This window comes from Ostrea edulis, chromosome 4 (assembly GCF_947568905.1).
Source record: "Ostrea edulis chromosome 4, xbOstEdul1.1, whole genome shotgun sequence".
Taxonomy (NCBI): Eukaryota; Metazoa; Mollusca; class Bivalvia; order Ostreida; family Ostreidae; genus Ostrea; species Ostrea edulis.
In genome coordinates, this window is record NC_079167.1 from 80,087,679 (window position 1) to 80,110,090 (window position 22,412).

The 22,412-nt window shown below is 35.2% G+C and overlaps 3 long non-coding RNA genes across 3 annotated transcripts; 2 read left to right on the plus strand and 1 right to left on the minus strand.

The window, feature by feature from the left end:
• Positions 1 to 744: 744 nt before the first annotated feature.
• On the plus strand, positions 745 to 3,876 carry LOC130054356 (uncharacterized). Its single transcript, XR_008802661.1, has 3 exons — positions 745 to 1,443; positions 2,683 to 2,816; positions 2,965 to 3,876. It is a non-coding gene; the product is annotated as an uncharacterized LOC130054356 (long non-coding RNA).
• Positions 3,877 to 11,509: 7,633 nt separating this feature from the next.
• LOC130054353 (uncharacterized) lies at positions 11,510 to 21,700 on the plus strand. The gene is made up of 3 exons (XR_008802653.1): positions 11,510 to 11,534; positions 18,440 to 20,918; positions 21,105 to 21,700. It is a non-coding gene; the product is annotated as an uncharacterized LOC130054353 (long non-coding RNA).
• Positions 15,600 to 16,353, minus strand: LOC130046507 (uncharacterized). The gene is made up of 3 exons (XR_008802685.1): positions 16,166 to 16,353; positions 15,846 to 16,057; positions 15,600 to 15,740 (listed from the first exon to the last, which is right to left on the minus strand). It is a non-coding gene; the product is annotated as an uncharacterized LOC130046507 (long non-coding RNA).
• Positions 21,701 to 22,412: the final 712 nt, after the last annotated feature.

The following is a 22,412-nucleotide window of genomic DNA, read 5'->3' on the forward strand; positions in this document are numbered from 1 at the left end:
TCGAATTGAAGGCCTTAGCAAGATGTTTTTTCTTCTCACTTAGAAGTTTATGAATAACGTCTGCTTCATAAGAATATAAAAACAGGTCAGCTAACAATGGAACACAATTCGTCCCCATGGGAATGAGGAACTCCAGCATATTTTTATTTCAACTTCAGAGTACTTGTACGTGGAATCAGAGTGGTGTTTAAGTAATTATTGTGGATGACTGATCACTAGATATGAATATTTTCGTTTTCCATTTTTGTTTAAGAAGCAACTGTTTGTGATGTCAAAAAGTCTAGTTTTTAATTCATCGTGAGGAATGGTGTCGTAAAGTTTTGAAAAGTCATAGGTTTTGATGTTGTTGATTCGAGAAAAGTTTTGCGATTTGAAATTTACAAAACATTCTTCAGACATCACTTCTGGTGTATGTAGTCCCACAGCACGTTTGAAGTTTCTCCTTCACAGCTGTTAATATTTTTGTGAGGAGCAAAGATAGGGCTTGGTAGAACATTTACTGGATCCAGCAGTGTATCTTTATTTGTAAGGATTTTTATGAAGTTTAGGAATCCAGTATAGGTACTGTAACTCATATTCATCCGACCCATTGACTGGGATATAAAATGTGTCTAAAAATGAAGCATGGTTTTAAAGAAATTAATCTTTTGAAAAGGCAGTTGGAATATAAGTACGATTACCAAAAGTGGAAGAGTTTTTAAAAACTACATAACTGCAAGTCAGATATAAAGACATAAGAATAGGACTGCAACAATACAGCACAATGAAATTCAATGACAGTATGACTTAAGATCATTATCAAAATGAAACTCTATAATATTAAGATCAATAACTAAAGTTTCATGTGTTTGCTTTTTGTTGTTGTTTTTTTTGTTTTTTTTATTATTATTATTATTATCTAGAGTACTATGCAGAGTATTAGAAATGAACGAAATAAAGTATTAATAAGATTTAGAAATTTGTACTACGAACAGTCATTGAGAAAAACACGTGTACTGGATAAAAAGTTTAAAAGTCTGGGAGAGCACTTTTTTTAGAAGTGGGTTTTTAACAGTTTTAAAAAAAGTTTATGTTTTTGGCAGTTGTAATACTGATTTTTAGAAAGATTGTGATCACTGGCCTTTTTTGTAATTGGCATGCGCTTCTCGGAAAAGGAAACAAAACTGAAAATAACTATAAATAGTTCATCAAATTTTTTTTCTCTGTCACATTCTATTCTTAAACATGAACTCTATGTTTAAATCTGTGTTGCATCATTAAAAGAAATTGTGTCGCGCCTTTGTGAGATTATTATACAAATACACCAAAATTAATCCAAGTGATTGCATATGTGTTGGTCAGCTTAGCGATGACGACGCACTCCCTTCTTGGGAATCGAGGTTAATATACTTTAATTGTGTTATTGAAAATTAAAAGACAACGAACGATAGAGCGAGACACAAGGTAAGAATTTTCGTTTTTCAAGTCTATATTTTAGTTATGAAATTTTACAAAATAATTTATCACAAAGAGAGGAATAAATAATGCACTTTTAATGAGGTTTTTCCCACTCAAACATTGGATTTTGTAGTGTTTAACTCCATCGACAAAAGATAATCTCTTCCAAAGATTGATTGATTGATTGTGTATTGTTTAACGTCCCTCTCGAGAATATTTCACTCATATTAAGACGTCACCACTGCCGGTGAGAGGCTGCAAAAGTTAGGTCTATGCTCGGTGCTTTCGGACTATTCTTTATCATGACACACCTGTTATGATCTCTGTTTTACGGTATCATCCGAAAGACCGCCCTATCTAGTCGCCTCTTACGACAAGCAAAGGGTACTGAGGACCTATTCTAACTTGTATCCCCACGGGACTCTCTTTAAAATAATGATACTATTGATGATATAGTTAAATAAATTCATGTTTATAAAAGACAACTTACACAGGTGTTGGATACAGTTTTTACTGCACAAATATTCTTCTATTAGTTAAGCCGTTCTTGGCACACTGATTTTGACTGCGGATAACTCCGTTTACCTGATCAGGATATAGGGCTCACGGCGGGTGTGACCGGTCGACAGGGGATACTTATTGGCACCTGATCCCACCTCTGGCGTGTCCAGGGGTTCGTGTTTGCTCAACTATCTATTTTGTATTGCTTGTAGGAGTTATGAGATTTATCACTGTTCGTTTTCTTCGCCTTTCATGTGCAACTAAATAATAAAAAAAAACAAATGAAATAATATTTAGGCTTTAAACTTACGACTTAGTTTCGCATTTTATGGGCAACCCGAGCTCTTCCAATACATATGATATTCAGGATGACTACATTTCGAAAACATTTTTTACAAAAACTATTATGTTAGATAAAAAGTATATTCACTTGCAGAGATAGGTTGGTGATTATGAAGTTCTGAACAATATATAGAGTCATCTCCCTTCCCTATTCGAGATAATGTATTGTGCAAATATCCCCAGGTCACGAATATTTAAGAATTGTCTTTTCTTTTCTTTTTTTTCCATTGAAAATATACATTGTAAACTACTATTGCATGATATTCTCTTAAATCATTTTACACATATAAAAAAATTTACAACATTTTTATAGAATATAATATCATCTTACTTTGTCATCCTTGTTACATATCAGAAATCGATTCACTGTAATAAATGTTCATCACATGTGTATGTTTCCAGATTGTCCGTCGTCTACACTACTACAAGTTCACACTGTAAATTCCAATAGTCTACATGTTCAGCCGAAACATCTTAAACGTATAGATACGTTATTGCGCCGTCTATGCACACACCCTTTCATGACAGACGTTCAGGTATGTTTGTGTTTTTTAACAAAGATTAGAGTTGAATATTAGCGCCATATCGGACAATAGACAAATGATTGTATGATCGCTCACGTACGATTGTGATGCAGATTTATCTACGGAAACAATACTAATTTTTGGTTCTGTTTCTTTTCAGAATTAAAATGATGCTGCCGTTGGGGAGAAGATTCGACATGATATATATATTTCTCTTGCTTTTAATCATGCTACCAACTGGATTATTTTCCCCAATATTTTCACGTATTGAAAACAATTCAAATTCTAAATTAGTTGTTTATATGTCCCAACCGAATTGTGATCATGTTAGAAACGAAACAATGACATACTGTTTTCGGGATTTACGAAGGAAGAATAAAAGAAATAGAGATAAATGTCTGCGAAAGGCGAACGAGGAACAAAAGCAGTGCATTGAGAGAATGTCATTGAAAAAATGACATTTGGTTGCTTTCAATTAATTCTTTACTTGTAAGAAAGATGGTACCCGTGTGTTACAGATTTCAAATGAATGTGGTCTAATATGCTTCATCTTATCATTATTCCTCGTTCGAAACATGGGAAAATGATTCACTTGTGCAATATCAATGAGAAGATGCAGGGAGATGATGAAGACTTAACGAAACCATATACACAGCAACACGTAGAGAGTATGAAGAAATATTACAAGGGAGATAACACCAAATTACGAAGAAAACGCTCTCGGAGAAAGCAATATTATTTCTAATCCATGTTTTCCAAGTTTAATTTTCTCGTATTGTTATTTCCAGTCAGTAGCATTGCTATTTTTGATAATTATTTTTGGGTGAAATCAGGACAGATGGGTGAAATCCTGTGAAATTAGATGTTTTATATCTGCTGATTTCTACCTGTTTGAACTAGTCAGTAATATTGTTATTCGTGTAAATTATTTATAGGGGGATCAGGACAGATGTGTTGTTAACTGGTGCAATGATATGACAATATTTTATTATTTGTTGATTCCCCCGCCTTTGTTTGTGAACCTCTATTTTCGTCATTTGTTTCCTTTAATAAATGAGAGATTTAATCTTCACATAGTGTTGCTGTTCTTTGGTTATTTTAAGCAAAAACAAGCATCGGAGAGCTGTTTTCTTGTAAGGAAAACAGTATATATATAAATTATTTCTAACCTCCCATCAGATTCCCATTGATGGTTGGTTAATTGCATATTATTGAAAGTCTCGCTCCAGAATTTTTCACTCATATGAATGGCTGTAAAATTAAGGCCTATGTTCGGTGCTTACGGACTGTGACTAGGGTGGTATCTTTATCGTACCACATTTGCTGTGACATGGGACCTCGGTTTTTACGGTATCGTCCTAAGGGCCGCCCAATTTAATTTCCTATTACGACAAGCAAGGGGTGTTGAAGACCTATTCTAAAGAAGACAAAACAAAACTGAGCGTAATGGTAACAAAGACTTCTACAAAAGAGATAATGTACATATATCAAACGCAGAATGTGTACTTTCATTTCAGTGATGTGGTGGGTTTACATCGCTTTTAATGAGAACGTGGTTCATCGATCTAATGGTACAGCAGACATATCAAGAAATTGATATCAAAAGATCAAGAATCAAACCCTTCTCCAACAATGTGGTATCCTGGATTTTGGTGTGGTAAAATTTCCCGGAAATCATTATCAAAAGGATATCAAATCTTTCTCGAACAAGGATGTGAAAGAATTGTCTAAAGATCGATACCAAAATCAATCCCAAGTATATGGTTTAGCACTTTGAAGGGCGAGGCTGGATATCAACATTGAAGATATCAGCAGCATAGTTAAGGTTACCCGAATATATGTACTATATATTGGGTAAATATGTCGCCAAAATATTAATATACGGTAATGAATTTAATAAGACTAAGTACGGAATACTTAATATCTCTGGGAAGGTCCGATTCAATATTTTTACATTATTTTAATATATAGGTATCAGCTCAATCCCTGACGGTCGCCTTATCGCCCTCTGCCTGATTTTTATGTGGAACTGTACTTTTAAAAGTCCTTGTAAGAAATACAGTACGCACAGGTGCGAAATGCAATTAGATTTTTAAAACTATCAACACAGTTCCATAAATATATATGCTAGTAAAACATAATTACATGAACAGAGTTATAGAGGGTCACAGAAATTATTTCTTTGTAAATAATTTGTTCAAAATATCAAACATTATTATCGCTTTGGGGTATCACGGGGCAAGACATTCTAACATTCCCCAGCAATAATCGTCGATATCACACAAAAAATTAAATTCATCTCGGTCTTTTTCACACAGAGTTTTCATATTCTAACTCCCTAAACTAATAAAGACCTATGTCAAAGTCATAGTATAATATCATATTATCCTGAATTAAGACGTGGATAAATATGCAATATCAAAGTGAACAATAAGTCAATATCAGCAGGTCCCTTTATATATTCCAAAACCTCCACGTGAGAAGAAAAAAATATCTTGCTGTGGCCTTTAATGCGACATATCAAATATGTCGATAACGTATTATCTATTCACAATAATAATCTATATTCATCTGTCAATTCGATATATCACTGTGAACTCGAAATAAAAGACACCACAAATTCGTTTCCTTCTGCTTCATACTTGGATATTTTATTCAAAATATATATTAACTGAAAACTAACAGTTCAACTTCATGATAAACGGAATTAATTCAGCTTCTCCGTCGTCAACTTCCCATATTTATGTAGCAATATTCCATTATCACATGCATATGACGTTTATATATATACTACTCAAAATTTGATAAGAATCATAGATATTTTTCTGTTTAAAAAAATAATAACTGCATACCCGGCAATATTGTGTCCAAGTGAAATCAAAAACGTTTTAAACAAACTTGCACGTGCATTTCATGCCATGGGAACTGCGTTTCTCATCACAGTTTATGCTTTTGCTACCATTGCACAATTTTCACTCAGGCATCGGTGTCTGATTCTTTCTAAAATTTCAAACTCACTTGAGTGTTTACACTACGTTTATCAACACAATGCCCCCTCAACGTGTAAGGCGTCGCCTGACGACAGAACAACTGGGCAGATGTATTGGAATGCTTGACGCTGGCTATTCACAATGTGACGTTGCAAATGCACAAAACGTCAGCCAGAGCGTTGTAAATAGGGCCTGGAACCGACAGCAAACTTTTGGTACGGCAACACACCGACATGGGGGTGGTCGTCAGAGGTCGACAACCCAACGCCAAGGCCATTTTGTGGGTCTTCAGGCACGACGCCATCCCTTCTGGACAGCAACCAGCCTACGTAACGACCTCCTGAACGCCTCGGGGGTGAATGTGTCCACTCAGACGATACGGAATCGGCTTCACAATGCTGGTCTCAACTCGAGAAGGGCATGTGTTCGAGTCCCTCTGACTGTTCGACACCAGCGGGAGCGATTGGACTGGGCTGAAGATCATGTCACTTGGACACAGAACGATTGGGTTCAAGTTCTGTTCACCAATGAGTCCAGGTATTGTTTGGACTTTACAGACAGGAGGCACCGAGTGTGGCGACGACAACGTGAACGTTTCCATGATGCCAACATCAGTGAACATGACCGTTATGGTGGTGGTTCCATCATGGTCTGGGGTGGAATCAGCAGGGGTGGAAGAACAGATCTTCATGTCCTCGAGAGAGGAACAATGACGGGGGTGCGGTACCGGGATGAGATCCTCGATGTTTACATCAGACCCTACGCTGGTGTTGTTGGCCCTGAGTTCATCCTGATGGATGATAACGCCCGTCCTCATCGCTCCAGGGTGGTGGAGCAGTACCTTCAGCATGGGACAATTGTCCGTATGGACTGGCCAGTGCGCTCGCCGGACTTGAACCCGATTGAGCATGTATGGAACATGCTGAAGGTTGCCCTTTCACGCCGTAGAGCACAACCCACGACTTTGGTAGAGCTCGGAAACGCCCTCGTGGAAGAGTGGAACAACCTTCCCATTGGAAACATCCGGACTCTTATTGACAGCATGACTCGACGTTGTCAAGCCGTCATTGATGCAAGAGGAGGCCATACCCGGTATTGACACTTCATCGACTAAGTGTAATGATGGACTATCCCCAAAAACTGTGTAATTCTTTCTCTGGTTTGCTGTTAACTTTTTGTAATGAAATGCCTTTTGGTGTTGTTATCAGATTTCAAGCAATTTATTATTGATAAAAGTTCATGTCGTTCATGAATTTTCATTCATAACCTGTGTAAACACGTTTCGGGATCAAATTTATGTCTTTTGTTATGTTAGTGGTAAATTACACACATATAACTTAGTGATCCTTATCAAATTTTGAGTAGTATATATCTCAACTGATTCGATACACAAGAGCTGGATTCTTGGTGCAGGAGTTTCAACAGTCTCGTTTAAAGTCAGCATTTCGCAAATTATATGGTCGTTATAACAATCTAGTTTGCTAATACAATCTATCATTGAGTCAAATGCTGTTTGGCGTGTTTCATACCGATTTTTAGGCCGTTCTTTGCACATTGATTTTGACTACGGATAACTCCGTTTACTTGATCAAGATAAAGGGCTCACGGTGGGTGTGACCGGTCGACAGGGGATGTCTACTCCTCCTAGGCACCTGATCCCACCTCTAGTATATCCAGAGGATCGTACTTTCCCAACTCTCTATTTTGTATTGCTTATAGGAGTTATGAGATTGACCACTGTTCGTTATATTCACCTTTCCTGTATTCGTTATAAGGATTTTGGCAGGGTATATGAATTCCATTCCTGTCAAAGTTTAAATTCTTCAGGGCTGTTGCTAAGATTGATTGCATATTGTTTAACGTTCCTTTCGAGAATTTTTCACTCATATGGGGACGTCACCATTGCCGGTGAAATACTACATATTTGTGGTCTCATCCGAAAGACAGTCCCATTTAGCTGCCTCTTACGACAAGCAAGGGTACTGAGGATATATTCTAACCCGGATCCCCCAAGAATCCATATACCTAAATAATATCATGTTATACTCTGCCACAAGATCAAGAATTTCTTTCTCTTCTGAGTTGAGTTACCAAAATTGTTTTTGTTCATTGTCTATAGAAGAACTATTTGGGTATATTTTCTTTTTTCAATAAATTGAAATATTTCTTTTCTTTGGTTATCATAGTTTTCACATCTTATCAAAATAGTACTTCCTTTTTTATGGTATTAGATTTGCATTTAGTGCATAATAAGCTTTTTCTAGGGATATTGGCAAACCTACCCATTCCTTTTTTGAAATTGTTAGAGGAAATTTTTGTTTGAGTTTCACATATGTTCTTAATTTGCCTTCAGTTTATTTTGCAAACTTGTATACCAATTATGTTTCCTATAATAAGCAAATTCATCTCTAATATTTAGTATATTACGTAATTTATGCATAAATTCAATCTATGAATTCTTTTAATTCTTTCAAGTCAAAAAAAGGTTTTTACTACATTATTATGCATCCTTGATTAAAAGAATTATGTGCACAAATTCTCTGATCTATGCATATACCAACTATAAGATGAATTTATATATTGTACAGTATGTGTCGACGTGGATTTTTCCTGCATTTGAATATTTGGATGGCTTTACTAGCATATTGATTTGTCTTTTCTTTAACAATTTTTTTCTTTATTTATTAAGTTTAATTCTCCTTTGGTAGTGAGTATTTGAAAGAAGGTTATTCTGTGGTGTATTACAAATAACAAGAGGCCCGTGGGCCACATCGCTCACATGAGTCACCTTGGCTCATATTTAAAGATTTTCCCTATATATCCGCATGTAAAACGTTTGTCCCTATTGTGGCCCCAACCTACTCCCGGGGAATGATTTTTACAAACTTGAATCTGCACCATGTCAGAAAGCTTTCATGTAAATGTAAACTTTTCTGCTCAAGTGATTCTTCAGAAGTAGATTTTTAATGATTTTCCCTATATATTTGTATGTAAAACTTTGATCCCCTATTGTGGCCCAATCTTACCTCCGGGGGCCATGATATTTACAAACTTAAATCTCCGCTATGTCAGATACCTTTCGTACAAATGTAAACGTTGGCTTAATGGTTCATAAGAAGAAGATTTTTAAATATTTTTTCTATCTATTAGTTTATTAGTTATTTACTTTGACTACGTGTAACCGGTAGACAGGGGATGTTTACTCCTCCTAGTTACCTGATCCCACCTCTAGTTTGTCCATGTTTGCCCAACTTTTGTCCGATTTTGTATTGCTTATAGAAGTTATGAGACTGATCACTGTTCGATATCTTCACCTTTCATGTAAAACTTAGATACACTATTGTGGCCCGATCCTAGCCTCAGGGGTCACGAATTTAACAAACCTGAATCTGCACTATGTTAGAAAGCTTTCATGTAAATATAAATTTTTCTGGATCAGAGGTTCTTGGGGAAAAGATTTTTTAAAGATTTCCCTTAAATATTTGTATGCAAAACTTTGATTCCTTATTGTGGCTCAATTTTACCTCCAAGGGCCATGATTTTAACAAACATGAGCCTGCATTATGTCAGGAATCTTTTATTTAAATTTCTACTTTCCTGGTCTAGTAGTTCTTGAGAAGAAAATCTTTAAAGATGTTCCCTTTATATTTGTATATAAACCTTTGATCCCCTATTGTGGCCCCATCTTACCTCCGGGGACCATGATTTTAACAAACCTGAATCTGCACTATGTCAGAAAGCTTTCATGTAAATTTGAGCTCTTCTGACTTAGTGGCTCTTGAGAAGAAGATATTTAAATGACCCCACCCTATTTTTGTATTTTTGTGATTATTTCCCCTTTGAAAAAGGCATGGCCCTTCATTTGAATAAACTTGAAGTCCTTCACCAAAGGATGTTTTTGGCCAAGTTTGGTTATAATTTACCCAGTGGTTCTGGAGAACAAGTTAAAATGTAAAAAGACGACGGACAACAGGCGGTCAGAAAAGCTCATTCGAGCTTTCATCTCAGGTGAACTATAACGTATTACTGTCATCAAAGGAAAAACCTCACTACAATGATACAAAATGTCATTTGATATGTTTCAAGCATGCTTATAGGAGTTATGAGATTGACCACTGTTCGTTATATTCACCTTTCCTGTATTCGTTATAAGGATTTTGGCAGGGTATATGAATTCCAAGCATGAATGTAAAACGGTTTGCTGTCTACAGCATGAAACATACAATGAAAAATATTTGTTGTTTTTTTTTTTTTATTTACTTTGTTTACAACTTCAGAGATAAAAGATTCACTATGATAGGTATAATATTGTCGAACATACAAATGATAAAAGGGGTGGTTTTATTACCTGTGTCTACTGTGCCTACTTTTTCTGTGAATGTTCTTTTTATATTTTAAAAAAATGTAGTTTTCTGATGAGATGCCACTTTATCTAATGAAGCTGATGGAGAGCGATACCCCCTCCTCGTTTTGAATATGATAATAACAAATAAAATATATAATCAGCATATGATTTTACAGTGTGCATGTACATGTTCGTGAACTTAAAACTTTGTTTTCAGTGGCAGATTTACGGAAGCGTAGCGGGCACCCCATACCCTGCTAATTCCATATTTAAAGTAAATCGTGTGTTTAGAAAAATGTACTAAACGATAAAAGAAGCAATAATTTCGTCCACTCTCGGAGGAATAGATTACAAAATCTTTTGATTTATTGAATTACTTTTACTGAGAGAACTTGTATAAATGAAAACGTTAGCCATTGAAAAATTTGGCAGAATATTCTTTAATTTAAGGGGTTTTTTTGTATCCATTTGACTACCTTAGTCGGATACCCAGTATGCCAAACATACAGTTTCCGACGGGAGTTCCTACGTACTGGGCAGATGTACTGATCATCGTTCCACGCCTCACGATGACTCGACATATTCCAAAACTGCTTAGAAAGTTTTATTCTGTTTGAGTTTTTCTGGACGACACACCAGAATATTCTGGCTACCAAAGTTGTCTTTGTGACTCCTCCATAACGCATGACCTACAAAAACAATCAGGATATTCCGATTTTCCGACAGTTCCTTCAATAACTGGTCCAGACGAAGAATTTGCTCTTCCTCTGGATTCCAGTTCCAAACATTATACTCAAGAAAGAGCCCTTATAGCGGCTTATTTCTCTTCCGATAAGTTGACAGTTACATATAATTTTGTCGCCATGTTTCGAGGGAAAATTACTTTTAAAACTGAGTGTAAACAAGATTTCATTAACATACAATGCATTTACTCATAATTAATTTGTTTAGCATAAATTCAATATCCGTGTAAATTATATTCTAACAAACCATAATAATTATCATCAATCGTACCCATTCCTAAGCATAACCTACTTATATTCTATTATAATTTTTGTACATGTAATTGTATTCAAGATGTACTACTATTATTGTGTGACTATCTCTACATGAAAAAGCCAAAACCGTTTCTCACCCGAGCTGGATTACGCGGTAAGCATCAAAAGATTGCACGGACGCCTCGATCGCCAGATAAGATAGATAAGGTATACACAAAGACTAGTAACTAAATGTCCATCAATTCCTACCATCCAATCTGAAGCTTAATTTCGTCTGATTGACAAGGGTTCGCAGACTAGTTACATTTGAAGGCGGTGCTTATTTTCTCGGTCTTTAAAACAGTTTAATTTCGTTATTGAAAATTAAAAGACAAGGAATAATTTGACGAGACACAAGGTAAGAATATCTGTGTTTTAAGTAAATATTTCAGTCTTGAAATATAAGTAATCAATTTATCACAAAACATAATGAAAATTGTACTTTTCAAGAGGTAGTGCTAACTTAAAATTAGTTACTGTAGTGTTGAAATCCGTCGACAAAAATGATCTCTTTAAAAGAAACAAAATCAAGTGCATTACTTATGTATGTGTACGTTTTACAGTTAAACGAAATCACCTTATCTTCTCGTTATATCAAACTACATGTATATGTATAGTGTATCCTGATATAAATAACATAGATATTATATTGGGAAAAAGTCGTAACATTGCGTGTTTCAAAAACTACAGTATACTTAGATTTTAGATAAACCACGTACAAAAGATTTCGCATCATTCATACATGAACTAACTAATGACTTAGAAGTTCTTTTACGTGGTTGTATTAATAAATAAATTTAAATCCAGTTCGTCAAAGAATTATCGCAGAACGACGGGCCTAGATTGTATTTTGAATGGTGACTTATTCCAAGGCCCACGCTCTTGACAACCAGGCGTTAATCATGCATACCGATGATTTTGGTTTCAAGATTATGATGTCTCGTGGTAGATCACGTTGTATATACATGTACATGTGTGTGTTGAGGAATATTAATGTACAGCGAAACCTGTCTTATCCGACATTCATTCATATTTCAAAAAACAAAAACACCTTGGTAAAACCTTTAATTAAAGCGACTTATTTCGGATTTCCCCCAATTTTGTTTTTCACTTTTAATGATTAAAAACTGTCTAAAGGTTTTCAAAAGGTTCCTGTGAAAATTAAGGTTTAAAGAGCTTATCAATTGTTTTGTAAAGACAGATTGCAGTATATTATTTACGAAGTTTTCAAAAGAAATGAATATCTATTTACGTTTGTCATACATATCACATTTCAAGTATTCTTTACGTAATATCTATCATCTAAAAGTTAAATTTCAAACTGCAAAATTAATTGCTTTAGATTACAAAATCAACATTTCAATGGTTTGTTTGTAAAAATAAAGAGATTCAAGTTTTTAAGGTCGGTAAATAATATTAGAAATTTCTGTCAATCAAATTTTTCTTTCATTTAAATAACTTTAACAACTCATAAACTAATTGAAAACCCCACATTAGACATACCTATGCGGGTTTATTTTTCATACTATGTGCTATAGCGCACATATACCCCAAAATGCAAAAGCCAAATTTTAACACACGGATGCATGATTTCATGTTTTATTAATTTATGCACCAAAGCACATCATATTAAGCTATAATTGATAAAAAAAAAACAACCAATAGATATTCGTTTACTGAGGGAATTTTTAAAGATGGTCAATTGAAAACATACACAATTGCTGTCTAATCTGCTCACATCCTTTAGAAAAAAAATCACTAAATATCGCAATTTTGAAACATTCACAGAATCTAAATTGTTTACATGACAGGTTTTCTTTAAAAATATCTAGAATTATATCTAAGGTTAACCAAAAAAAAAAGTTTTACCATAGTTCGCAAGAGATATTTTACAAAATGGTCTCTCGATAATATAAAACCCCATTTTGGTAATTTCAAGTTTTACAATTATTATTTGCACACTTTGATGATAGTAAAGTGTAACAGCAAATAAAGTCTTAAAATCAAGATTATCAGAATATAACTACACACACACACACACACACACACACACACACACACACACACACATATATATATATATATATATATATATATATATGTGTGTGTGTGTGTGTGTGTGTGTGTGTGTGTGTGTGTGTGTGTGTGTGTGTGTGTAGTTATATTATATATCTTTCTATTTGGATTATATATATATATATATATATATATATATATATATATATATAATCCAAATAGAAAGAGTTGATATCACACAGTCAAAATAATTCAATAAAAAAGCAGGAAAATACACAGTTTCAATTTTTAAAAAGCGGGAAAATATACAGTTTCAATAAAAAAGCAGGAAAATATACAGTTTCAATAAAAAAGCAAGAAAATATACAGTTTCAATAAAAAGGCAGAAAAATATACAGTTTTAATAAAAAAGCAGGAAAATATACAGTTTCAATAAAGCAGGAAATTATACAGTTTCAATAAAAAAGCAGGAAAATATACAGTTTCAATAAAAAAGCAGGAAAATATACAGTTTCAATAAAAAAGCAGGAAAATATACAGTTTCAATAAAAAGGCAGGAAAATATACAGTTTTAATAAAGCGGGAAATTATACAGTTTCAATAAAAAAGCAGGAAAATATACAGTGAAACTTCTCCAAACCGGCCCCTCAGAAAACCGGTTCTCCCTGAATATCGGTCGATTTTCAAAGTCCCGGCAGAAACCTTAATATTTCCTTACAAAGAAAGTCTCACAAAATCGGCCACCCCTGAAAACCGCACATCGGCCACTTTTTAAAGTACAATTGTTAACAAACATGTGTAATTTACCCTTATAATACCGGCCACTATTTGAAGACTAGAAAATTTTGGCCAGAGGGGTGATTAAGACTGGCCAGGTGTGAAAAATGACTGACCTACCGGCCAGGTGGGAAATTATCAACCGGAGGTGTGAAAAACACGAGTGGCCTCTATAAGTTCTTTAGTTTATCTGTGCTGTCCAGGGTGCTAATTGGTGTTTATCTAATCCAAGTGACCCATTCAAATTTCGGTACGAAATGTTATAAATAGATATGAACATATAGAATGACTACAATCAATACGCCATATTGTTGCACCATGAATATAAGCGGTAGTTAATAAACAACAAACCCATGACTGTTAATGATAATTTTCAATAGATAAATAATTTTTTGGAGGTTTCCATAGACTTAAAATTCCTAAGAAGTATAACAATTAAAATTATATTTTTACTACTCTACTTTTCAAAAACGTCAAAACAAATTTGTTAACGATATAAGCAATGGACGTAAACAGAGTTTTTAAAGGTAAGAGGAATTCCAATAATAGGCCTTTGTTTTTTCTTTATGTATCCTGTTATAAATTTTAAGTTAAAATTAGATGATTGCAAGGAAGACTATTTCCGGTAATAATTACCTGTAGGTACAAGCGGTCTAGTTTGATCTCCACAGATAATTGATCATAGATCCCCATATCAAAGTGAGCAGTACCTACTCTGTGTATTAATTGCAGCAATCAAATGGCTATGTGTTTGTTTTGTTTATTAAAACATAAGCCGAAATTCTACATAAATGCTGCTAGTCTACATATTTCTATACCTATATCAAATGCAGTTTTATTTAAACGGAATGTTTTCCATTATTTATGCATGTCAATGTAAAAATGTTTATTCATGTTTAATTAGTTTTAGTGCTATAAATTGAAAATAAACATGTTAATAAATTATTTTGTTTTTATTTCCAATAGTGAAATAATAGTCCTTCAACACCATATTATATGGTTTGTGGTAGGTCAATGAAATATCTAATAAAAATTGAGCTGAAATGTCTCTAAATGCTAAAATCTCGGTATACCGGCCACCCCTCTAAACCGGCCGTTGTTTTTTTTTTCGGTCCGACAGCTGGTCGGTTTAGAGAAGTTTCACTGTATATATATATATATATATATATATATATATATATATATATATATATACGCAACCTGTGTCTTTATCAAGAGATATATATTACCGGTACATAAACAAATATCACACACGAAAAAATTATAAGTATCAATAATCTACGTTGTTAACAAGAATGATAAATTGTTGTACTGAATGAGAAACATGTTTTCATTGTGAGCGTGTTTACTGAAGAAGCTATGGCTAGTCTATACTTGGATTTTTCAACACCTGAATATAGACTGAACTCCATAATTAAGGATGTTCCCTATCACAGGCTCTTTAAACCAGCACGGGTCATGGATTATATTCATGCCAAATCATGCCGTCAAATTTACAAACAAAGGAATAGATGCCGTCAACATAAACAACACCCTTCGTCATAAAAAAAAAACAATTTCCGCCAAATATTGTACATGCTTAATACAATACATTTAATGTAATTGATTTATTTATATCTGCTCATTTACAAGATATAAATTATACCTGCAGCAAGTTTTGTGTTGACATCCCATGCATATGCTTCTTGCCTGCTTTCACGTTATGCTTACTGCCTGTGGGTATGTCATTAATAAAGCAGCAAGTAGGCTGTGTACATTGTACATGAAGAACCTGTGATTGATCAAATGTTATCAGAAAGGATATACCAATACTTTTTATAAACCAGATCTTTGAATCACATTTGCATTGATTTACAAAATTAAAAAAGACAAATACCTGTCCATGTCTAAATTTCCTTCCCCCTATAGTGTTGACAAGATGAAGTATGTTGCCACACATGGTGCACCCTCTTTTCAAATTATCTAATCGTGTACCAAGTTCTATTATACGTCTCCCAACACCCCACGAAGGTTCTGCACTTTCTGACTCAGGAGTACGTATGACGGGGATAGAATCGTTCTCCAGACATGGATCATCATTTTCAACATCTAAAATGCACACATTAAATGATTGATTCTTTTGTGACATACGCCAACACAGCGCAGGAACCTCGCACAATAATTGTTTTACTTTTCATGACATGAAATTACGCTTACCGTGTTTACTTTTCGAACCACTGTCTTCCCGTGCTTTCTCTAGTCCCTCAAGTCTGCGGAGGGTCGACGCTTTCACAAAGGTGCCCTTTCTTAACGGGCCATTCTTGTATTATTAATAATGATAACTATATGATACCTTAGAGAATATTTCGAAAGTCGAAGTTATAACCGGAACTTCCTAGTCAGTGTTTAAAATTGAAAACCGGATACATAAAACTACGGCCTTTCTTTAAGGCTAAAATATTGCTTTTATTCTTGCATTCAGAAGGTCAAAAGTTTTGGCTGTCAACATTAAATGATTCATAATTTTAATGTTTAACTTAAAAAATGAAGAAGAAAAAAAAACCTTTTTTTAAATCCACAAATTTAGACCTGTAATAAATCAAATTTACATCACCTTTCAAGTGTTTCCAAATTATTCGTCATCTAAATTACTACAAGTTCACTCTAAACTCGAATAGTTTACATGTTGATCAGTAACAGCTTATACGCTACAGTATTACACCGCCTAGACATACACCCTTTCTTAACACAGGTTCACGCATGTTTGTTTTTTGATGATTTTTTTTTTTTCGAGAACACGCATTTGAACATTTCAACTAAGATAGAGTTAAATGGAGTTTTACGAAGAGGCTTACTTTTACAATCGACGGTTGACTTTTAGAATTTAAAGGGATCAACTCCAACTACAGAAATTGGAAATAGATAAATATACAGAATGCTTCAGTAAAAACAACAAAACCGACCATTATGTTTATTAATAAAGTATTGTAAACTCTTTAGCAACTCTTATTCTTTCTACATTTGTTCGACACTTTTGCAATGCACTACTAGTTTTGATTTTTTATTAAGTTAAATTTATCGATTTTCAAATATAATCCATTAACTGTGAATGACGAGCTGAGAAATGCACAAAGGGACCCAAAAAATTGCCATAAAGAGAGAGTGGTTTTGAGTTTTCCTGTATATCAGAAATGTACCACAGTGCGCTCAATATAAGCAAGGGAATTCAAGTTATCCTGACAATTCTAAATAATGTGTCATCAGCCCTTAAAGCTTCAAAATTCTCTATATATCACATCTTATTATTCTGGCTCCCCTAGGAACAAAGCAACACCCATCCACACATACCTTTCAACGACTGCTCTATACTAAACCAAAACGTTGGGGGGTAGGCTTGTCGAAATATATATTTTTTATAGCCCCTCCCTCCCATTTTCCAAAAACATTTACGTCCTTGTTTCCCTCTCTTTCGTGTTGAATATCTAGGTCTAAATGTGAAGACAACCAATACGTGATGTGTAATTGTAAACATGTATATCAATATACACAGTAGAATCAACAGTGTTTGTGTTAAATCAATGACTCAAGAAAATTGGCCCCATGAAAATCGAGTATTCTCTAGTATACTTGTATATTATATACATTATCGAAAAAGCATTTGACATGTGCTTATCGTTTAGAACTACCGTACCCCGTGGATAACCGGATTAGAATAGGTTCTCAGTACCCCCTTGCTTGTCATAAGCGGCGACTAAATGGGGTGATCCTTCGAATGAGACCGCAAAAACCGAGACCCCGTGTCACAGCAGGTGTGGCACGATAAGACTGGAAAAACCGAGGCCCCGTGTCACAACAAGTGTTGCACGATAAAAATCCATCCCTGTTCAAAGGCCTTAAGCGCCGAGCATGGGCCTACATTTTGCAGCCCTTCACCGGCAATAGTGACGTCTCCATTTGATTGATTGGTTGCTTTTACGCCCCTTCCTAGATTTTTCACTCATATTGAGAGGTCACCATCTGTAGGTGAAGTACCACAAATGTAGATCCGGCATATATTTAGCGCTCAGCGCCTTAGTAGTGAGGGTTCTTTATCGTGCCAGCGCATGCCGCAGCACGGGACCTCCGTTTTTAAGGTCATACCTGAACGACCCGTTACCCTCACTAGTCTTCTAAATGCCGAGCGTTTGGCGAAGTAACAATCACTACCTATTTTGACGTCTAAGGTTCGCCATATGAGTGAAAAATTATCGAGTGGGACGTTAAACAATATATACAACAAATGAATGCGGTAAAGTCTTTGAATTTTGCAAATACCACTCCCAAATATTTCATGTTTGGAGTTGGCCCCTTTAAATTGTAAGAGTCAGCCTCTTCGTAAAACTCCAATGGTGGTATCATATCGGACATATGATTTTATTATCTCTCATGCAAGATTTTCATGGGTATTCATAAACAGCAACAACACTAATTTTTATTTGTTTCTTTTTTCAGAATCAAAATGATACCGCCGTTTGGAAGAGCATTCAACATGATATATATACTTCTCTTGATTTTAATCATACTGCCAACTGGGTCATTTTCCCCAATATTTCCATGTATTGAAAACAATTCAAATTCTAAACTAGTTGTTGGTATGTTGGACCAGTTTTGTAATCAAGTTAGAAACAAAGCAATGACCGATTGTTTTCGGGATTTACAAAGGAAGAATAAAAGGAATAGAGATAATTGTCTGCGAAAGGCGAATGAGGAACAAAAGAAGTGTTTTGAGAGAATGTCATTGAAAAAATGACGTTTAATTGCTTTCAATTTTTTTCTTTTCGATTTCATTCTTCTACTTGTGTGAAAGGTGGTATTCGGTGTGTTAGAGATTTCAAATGAATGTAGTTTAATATGTTTCATGTAATCATTATTCCATTCTATGGGAAAATGGTTCACTTGTGCAGTATAGATTATGAGATGCAGGGAGCCGAGTTGATGATGACTTGAAGAAAGCCAAGAGTATGAAGAAAGAGTACACGCTGTGGGAATAACATCAAGTTACAACGATTGGAAAAAGACTCCTTCGGAGAAAGCAATATCATTCCTAACCTCCCATCAGAATACTATTGATGGTTGGTTGGTTATATATAGTTTATCGTCCCACTGCAGATTTTTCACTCATGTGGAGGCGTCACCATTATCGATGTAAGAGCTGTAAAGTTTTCGTCTTTGCTTGGGGCTTACAGCCTTTTGAGCAGGGGGTATCTTTATCGTGCCACACCAGCTGTGACACCGAGCCTCGGATTTTGCAGTCACCTTTTACGATAAGCAAGGGATACTGAAGACCTATTCTAACCCGGAACACGGGATTGATGAAGATAAGACGAAATAAAGGAATGGAGAGAAGACAAAAACGATGCGACCAATGGTAACAATGATTTCTACAAGAAAGGTAATGTACATATATCAAACACGGAATATGTATTTTCATTTCAGTGATGTGGTGGATTCACATCCCTTTTAATGAGAATGCAGTTTATCGATCTGGTAGTGCAGCAGAGATATCAAGAAATTGATAGCAGAAGATCAAGAAATCAAACCCTTCTTCGGGAACACAGGTCGTCAATGTGATAGTGCAGCAGAGATATCAAGAAATTGATACCAGAAGATCAAGAAAGCAGACCCTTCTTCGGGAACACAGGTCGTCAATGTGATAGTGCAGCAGAGATATCAAGAAATTGATAGCAGAAGATCAAGAAAGCAGACCCTTCTTCGGGAACACAGGTCGTCAATGTGATAGTGCAGCAGAGATATCAAGAAATTGATAGCAGAAGATCAAGAAAGCAGACCCTTCTTCGGGAACGCAGGTCGTCAATGTGATAGTGCAGCAGAGATATCAAGAAATTGATAGCAGAAGATCAAGAAAGCAGACCCTTCTTCGGGAACGCAGGTCGTAAATGTGATAGTGCAGCAGAGATATCAAGAAATTGATAGCAGAAGATCAAGAAAGCAGACCCTTCTTCGGGAACGCAGGTCGTCAATGTGATAGTGCAGCAGATATATCAAGAAATTGATATCAGAAGATCAAGAAATCGGACCCTTCTCCAGGACCACGGTTCATCGATGTGATGGTGCAGCAGATATATCAAAAAATTGATATCAGAGGATCAGGAATCAAATGTTTCTAGCTCTAGCCATGTGGTTTCCTGTTTTTGGTGTGGTGAAATTTCCCGGAAATCATTATCGAAAGGTTATCAAGTCCTTCGCAAATAATGCTGTTAACCATGTGATGTGGTAGAATTGTCTAAAGATCAATATAATCTCTTTCCCAAGTATATGGTTCACCACTCTGAAGGGCGAGGCTGGATATCAACATGGAATATATCAGCAGCATAGTTAAGGTTACCCGAATACTATACATGTATTCTGAGTAAATATGTCGCCAAAATATCAATACATAGCAATAGATGCGGAACACTTGATATCTCTGTAAAGACTGGTGCTTATTACCATATTGTCCTTAGGGCACATCCTGAATTAAGACGTGGATAAATATGCAATATCAAAGTGAACAATAAGTCAATATTTCTAATATGCAGCTCTCTTTATATGTAAAATTGAAAATCACAGTTAAATACCTCGCGATAATGCAAATACTTGCTGTTACTTCGTATAGTATGAAGTACAATGAGATGCTTCTCCGGGAACCTTAACTACGCTGCGCCATAATCCCTCTCCCAGATTAGGGTTTATGGCCCATAATATATGGCTCGACACTTGTATCCCTATAATAAGGTAAGACGATATCGCAATTTAGTCTCATTGAAATGGTGATTATTTTGTTCTGTTTTGTTTTGCAATAAGTATGACTTCAGTAAGTTGTTAAAAGTATAGTCAATCGACTGACACATGCTTGATAATTGGTAAGGTTTATGGTTATTTACAACAGATTTTCCTGCAATGAACCTGGAAAGTGGAGTCTCCCCATTGTGTGAGTATTCTAGAAATCCCTTACAAAGGAAAATGAAAAAAGATATATATTGATTTAATCTCAGGTAAAACTAGCACATCCATTGTGAACTGCAATTCAATGTTGCCAATAATTTACTTGAATCATAACCAAAATGTTATTTCCGAGTTACATGCATATATGATAACTGAATTTGTTATACTTTAGTGAACTACCTAGGAAACCTACGTTAAGATCACCCGGACATCCCAACGAACAAAAAGAAAATTATGCTTTTTGAAGGATACGTTTCACCCAATGTGTGATAGACACCATCCGAATGAAGCTACCCAAAGATGTCGTTTGATCTCAGATCTGACCAATCGCAATATTCTATAACTAATATAGCAATAAAATCCATTTTGCTATGACATATTATTGATAGATTACCAACCATTGCAGTTTTTTTTATGTCTTGAACGATTTGATTTATATAAAAGCTATGTTATACTGTTACCAAAAGTTGCATCAAATGCGAATATTGAACCCAAAGTTGTGGACTAGCGCAGAAATACCCTTTTCGTGAGTTTGACAGTCGAGTGTGAGGAACAATGATCGACACTTCATCTTCAACGACTAAAAATGCATTACATCAATTCAAATAAAACTTTTGTGGAATTCATTTTAAATATGATTTGATACGTAAATGAACATCCTCATCGTAATCTACAACCACGATCATTTCCATGATATTTATTTTTTCTGTTCTTGCATGTTTTGTTTTTTTTTTACTTGTGTAGAGCGCAAATGAAAAAGGAATTTAATTATCTGTGTTTTTCATCTTTCCATTTTGCCATTAGCGATCACCGTCTTTCAGGTGAAATAGATAGGTTGAATATTACTACCCAAAATGAAATAAAATGCCACCATTACTTCTTTCCGCTTCTATACTAAACGTTAAATCAGTGTATACGATGTAAAATTACATACTTGTACATAAACCCTTTACTACATATCCGGCCGTGGCTCAATTCCCAATCCCTGCATATTGAATCCTGTGAATCCCTGTATAGAGAATCTTGAAAATTCCCGCCTAGAGAATTCTGTGAAGCCCTGCATAGGGAATCCTGTAAATTCCTGCAAAGGGAATCCTGTAAATTCCTGCATAGGGAATCCTGTAAATTCCTGAATAGGGAATCCTGTAAGTTCTTCTTAAGTGAATCTTGTAAATTTCTGAATAGGGAATCCTGCAAATTCCTGAATAGGGAATCCTGTAAATCCCTGCATAGCAAATTCTGTAAATTCCTGCAAAGGGAATGTTGTAAGTACCTATAAACTCCTGCATAGGGAATCCTGTGAATATCTGCACAGGGAATCCTGTGAATCCTTGAATAGAGAATTCTGTAAATTCCTGCGTAAGAAATCCTATAAATTCCTCCATAGGGAATGTTGTAAATCCCTGAATAGGGAATCCTGTAAATCTCGGCGCCGCGTCTGTCCAACTTAAGACGTAGCTGTTCTTTCACCAAGCACCCG